The sequence below is a fragment of the Eptatretus burgeri genome, chromosome 7 (assembly GCF_056783735.1).
Source record: "Eptatretus burgeri isolate ZD-2024b chromosome 7, Ebu_testis_v1, whole genome shotgun sequence".
Taxonomy (NCBI): Eukaryota; Metazoa; Chordata; class Myxini; order Myxiniformes; family Myxinidae; genus Eptatretus; species Eptatretus burgeri.
In genome coordinates, this window is record NC_140967.1 from 72949275 (window position 1) to 72955274 (window position 6000).

Consider the following 6000-nt stretch of genomic DNA (forward strand, 5'->3'; position numbering starts at 1 on the left):
AGATTAATGTTTCTTCTCACAAAAGATGGAAGACAAGGTTCAACTGTGAGGGATGAATCAAAGTATATTGATAAACCATTGGATATGGAAAATAATGATGATAGAGTATATATTGATTTGCTGAACACTCTAAATTATAAGGTTATTCTTTCTGGTAAAAGTAGGAAGAATGAGAAGGAGAAACACATTATTCAGGCTTTAAGTATCCTTGGTTCAGGTATTAGTTTTCTTCCAAATGACCCATCGCAATTAGTTAATAGACTGTTATTGTTGTTCGGCAGTAAGAAGGCTGGAAATAACAATTGTTTTAATGAAGCATCAGCCATTTTAGACCAGTTGATGAACATGAAAATAATTAATAAATCTCAATATAAAGACATTTTATCTCATATTAAATAAGATGAGAAGCACAATCCTGAGTTTTAATTTCACAACAAGCGACCACACATCTTCATTCCCATACCCACTACAACTTGACACAACAAAAGAATATGAGGCATCTTTATTGTCCATGGAGACTTATAATACCTTATTTAATATAACCGAGAAAAATGACAAGTTTAGTTATAATCCGGGAAGTGGATACAAAACGATAACAGTCTCACCGGAGCATACGAGATTTCTCAAATATCTTCCGAAATTGCTCGTCTTATGAAAGAACAGGGTGATGAACCAAAAAATATTGTTATAAACATTCAAAAACATACTTCAAAATCAACGATTAAAGTTAAAAATAACTACAAGGTTGATTTCACAATTGATAATTCATTTAGAGAGTTATTAGGTTTCTCCTCAAAAAGATTGAAACTAATGGGACGTTTTACAGTGATAATGTCATTCAAATATCCTCAGGAATAAATTCGGTGTTAATTCACTGTGATTTGATTGATGGTGCTTATAATGATGGATTAAAAACAAATACAATATTTTCATTCAGCGCATACTCAACCCCAATTGGTTATAAATTCAATATGGAGCCTAAAAATTTGGTTTATCTACCTGTGTCAGGAAAAACCATACACAGAGTAAATTTTAGGATAACCGACCAAGATAATCGTGTGATCTCTTTTAATGGAGAAGTTATATCCATCAGAATTCACCTACGTGAAGTTTTTCAATAAATAAATACGATGGTTATTGTGAGGAAGCACGAGTTGGGAAAATATAAAATAATTACAGGGGATGGGATGTTCCTTTCTCCGTACTACAAGGGTGAAGGTATGTATCTTGGTAGAGGATACTATAAACCTAAGAGACAAAGGGGTGTCGGACATCAATTTAGAGGAGATGGGATAATTGATACTCTCATGGGTATTGGTTCAACTATTCTTAAACATAAAGACCTAATTGGTTCAACTGCTTCTGCTGTGGGAAATGTAGCAGGTGCTGTAAAGAGTATAAAAGATGCTCAGAAAGAATCTCATAAATTACAAGCAATAAAAGAAATTAAGAAAGGTAAAACTCAGTTGTCCCCCAAGAACGACAGAAAATAATTCAAATACTTGGATCAGGGTTTCAAAAGTTTTAACATCTTTTTTCCTAAATAAATACAAGTATGGAAGCAATTGATAGTATCTATGATTTGGATGATACTATTATTATCTCAAACTCCACTAAAAAGAAGATTACTTCAAGGTAAATGCAATAACTGGAACAGACTGGAATACAAATGGTACAAAAAGTTTTGAAATAAATAATCAACAAACCTATTTGAATCTCTCCGAAAGTTTCTTGTTGTGTAAATTTAAATTCACTAAGGCTGGGAATAACACAAACGCTACACTTGTAAATGATTTCTTCTGGAAAATGTTTGATAGTGTGCGATTGTATATTGGAACACAAGAAGTTGAAGCGGTTGATTATGTCTCTGCTGTATCTGAAATGATGAAATTTACACTCTATACATTCAGTGATTGAATGGGAAAGGGGTCTGTCGAAGGTTTTATTCCTGATATGTCAACGGGAACAAACACAGACCCTGGGTATACTCAAAGGAAAGGAATGTATAATGATGATACAAAAGCAGAAAATAGTTTTACTGTGGCAGTTCCTCTTAAAGGTATATTTGGATTTTGTGATTATGATAAAGTTCTGTATGGTCTTAAAATTAGATTTCAACTACAAAGGAATGATAATGAAAATAGATTGCTTTTTGGTGTTGGTAATGCTTTTGGTGATCAGAATAAATTTGTAATTGAGGAGATGAGTTGGTATATCAGTGAATATACTCCTAATCTTAAAACAGAAGAGATGTTGAATCGAAGACTTCACTCAAAAACCACTCAGTGTATCATACCTCAAAAGAAGATGTCAACACGTTAAACTCAATCAAACTACTTACACGTGGAATTTGGGTGTTCTGGAAGGAAAGCCACGATATCTGTGGATGATTTTTAAAAAGCCAGATGGTGATACTGCGACTGATAAGAATAATGCATTGAGTGATAATGCTAAGGTGAAACAACTTCGCGTTTCTCTAGATGGAACATTTTATCCACGAGATAGATTGGAAATTAATTGGGAAAAAAATGATTTTGCTGAAGCATACAAGTCTTACCAAAAGGTGTGTGAAAGTAATGGAAATAAAGAACCTATTTTGGATATGACAGCATTTAAAAGTTTGTATACAATCTATACGTTTGACCTGAGCGCTCAAAAAGAAACTATAAAGTCTAATCGAGTGGATACTTCCCTATACATTGAAAGAGGAGAGAGTGAAGAAGTTGATACATATTGTTTGCTTTTGGAAGAAACAGAATTGCAGATTAATACAGATAATGGTGTGATGATTAGTCTCACATAATTTTTTTGTTAAATAAATGAGTGGCAAAGTACCAACTGGGGTATATGTTAATCAAATCAATCTTCATAAACTATCATCTTGTGTTCAAAATCAAAAGCCTTGTACGATTAACGTTAATACAATTCAGAGAAAAGGAGCAGTAAGAATTGATGTTTTGCTCACAAGAGAACAGGTTAAAATCTTGAATGACACTGGCTCACTTAAAATTAAAATGACAAAACCAATGTTAAAAAAATATTCAATAAGAGAGACGAGTGGAGGATTTCTCCCATTTCTAATTCCTTTATTTGCTGGTTTAAGTGCGGTTGGAGCATTGACGGGTGGTATTTCAACAGCGGTCAAAACTGCCAACGAAAGGAAGGCTCAACTCCAGGCTCAAAAAGAATTGGAAAGACATAACAAAGAGTTGGAGAAACAAATTAGTGGAAGTGGTGTAATTGTAGATTTTGCTGAAAAACTTGAAGGTCTGCCTGATAAAGCGAGATTGTTAGTTGGAGATATGCTTTCTTCTATAGCACAAGCAGGTGTAAAATTAACGAAAAGAGGTAATGGATTATATCTTTCTAATAAATAAATGAGCATTGATGAGTGGTTGAAAGAATTTGGAAAGAATACAACATCAAATTTACAACTTGCCAAATATTGTAAGAAATTAAAAATTCATAATGTGGTTATTTGTATGAGAGATGAATTAACAAATGTGTCGAAACATACAAAGAATATTATTATGAACTTAGAAGATAATGATGGGAACGGTTCTCATTGGGTTTGTATTTTTAATAGTCAAGACAAATATTATTTTGATAGTTTTGGTCTTCCACCACCTGTTGAAGTCATAAAATTCTTACAGAATGGTGTTTATCAAACATTTCAAGTCCAAGAATTAAATTCCAAGTGTTGTGGTCAATTATGTCTATATGTGTTATTTCAACTCAACAAAAATAAAAAATTTTATGATATTATTTTTAATCTAATATAAATGACTTATGTTGGTAAAGATGGTTCTATCTTTGGTGTATCTCAAGAACTGGATATTGATTTATCAAATTATTATACAAAGGCACAGGCTGAACGATATAAATATAATATAAACAAAAATATTAACATGAAAAATGCTTATAAATTAAAAAATTATCCAAGCCCGACTGACGCGAATGACTTGGTGAGATTAAGCGATTTATCACAATATATATACTTAAATAAAACGGCTGTGTATTCTAAAGATACAGAAGTGTTGATATTATCTCCAGGTCATACAGAATTCACAGTTCGAATTAAAATAAATTTTTATAAAGAAGGGCGTATCGTTTGTATGAGAATAGAACAATGGGGGTATGATATGAATGATTTAGGGTATAATTGGTCATTTAAAATTAACCTCGAAGACCTGGAACAATTAAATCAGTCTCGTAAGGAAGAATATTATCCACTTGGTATCGAGAATGAGTTTTGTGGAGCCACGATTAGTAAACAACAAATAAAAGAATTTAATAAGGGTAAATATAATAATGGTTTTGCCCTTGTTTATCTCATGAAAACAGAAAAAACAGGATTATATATAATAAGTAAGGAAATACAAAATGATTTAACTATGGGAAGATGGGGAGGTGTTTCGTGCCATAATATTATTCTAACATATATTTCTAATACATAAATGACAGCAAGAAGGCTTCAAGAAAATTATCATTTCTGTGTTCAAGCATACCTTCAAGAAAAGGGTATTCGGTATTTTAATAAATATGTTCTACAACATAAGAATGAGGTATTTTCAATAAAAGATTGGCATTATGCTGATGTTGATAAACCAACAACTTTAGATTTAATTAGAATGTTAAATAATGAAAAAATTATAAGGTTAAGAAAAGGTAAGGCTCTTTTAGAAATTCAAAAGAAATTTTATTGGTATCCTGTTGTAAAAAATTATTTTGGATACAGGAATAACAAGAAATCCTGATGAATATATGTATAATATTCTATGGGGTGTAAACGATTCAAGTATAGTAAGGGATGAGGAAGGAGTTGAAGAAGAGAGGGAAGAGGAGGAAAAGGAGGAGGAGGAGAGAGAGAAGGAGGAAAGAGAGAAGAGAGAGAGGGAGGAAAGAGAGAGAATGAATAAATATCAAAATATGGAAACCAGTGAGATTCAAAAAGAATAGAGGTATTAAAGAAATTAACTTATCTCACCAGGGAGGAATACAAAGAATTAAAAAGTCTATTTGCAATACTTTCGACAAGACTATCGACATCGAGAAGACATGTATTTTAATTCAAGTTTTTTCTTAAATAAATGGAGGAGAGAGTGAAGGCATTTCTAAGGATTCTTTATGTTTTAAAAATTAAGATTCAAATGTGCATGTTGGAAACTAAAAAGGTTTTTGCACTCTGCAGAAATTTTTCTCATAAATAAATGAGTTATTGTCTCAAATGTAAAAAGAAAACTAATACTAAAAATATTTCATATATTAAAAGTAAAAATAACAGGGTTATACAAAAAGGTATATGTTCGGTGTGTGGTTCAAAAAAAAATCAATTTATCTCCAAACACAAACTCGGAGGAGATATACAAAAGTTTTTATCAGGAAGTAAATTTACAACTACTGGAATACCAGGGGAATTACATCTTCCAGGGTATTCTTTCTGTGGTCCAGGCACAAACTTGGATAAAAGATTAGATGAGGCAGACAATCCTAAATCCTGGAGTAAACCAATCAATAGAGTTGATGAAGTGTGCATGAGACACGATATTGATTATGGGAATACCACAACGTTGGAAGAAAAGCATGAAGCCGATAGAGAAATGTTATATAATTTGTCTCTGATACAAAATCCAACCTTGAGAGAAAAAGTTGATAGGTTCATCGTGAAGAAGATGATTAGTGCTAAATTGAAACTTGGACTTGGAAATTCAAAAACTTATAGGCTCTAATGATGCCATTAAGACTGAAGAGCAATTAGCTGATGAATTACATAAACCAATATTCACAAAGTTTCAGAGAAGGAAAGTTTATTCCAAGGAAGTTGATTATATCTGGTCTGCTGATTTGATTGAACTCAATAATGATAAGGGGTACAAGTATGCTTTAACCGTTATTGATTTGAGGAGTAGATATGCGTGGGTTGTCCCTTTAAAAAACAAAACAGGTAATACTCTTGTGTTAGCTTTTCAACAGATATTTAATAAAAGTAAGAGAAAACCT

General features: G+C 32.0%; 1 long non-coding RNA gene across 2 annotated transcripts in view; it reads left to right on the forward strand.

The window, feature by feature from the left end:
• The window catches only part of LOC147023529 (uncharacterized), a 267038-nt gene that overhangs the window by 184063 nt on the left and 76975 nt on the right, over positions 1 to 6000 (forward strand). The gene's annotated exons all lie outside the window — the stretch shown is intronic.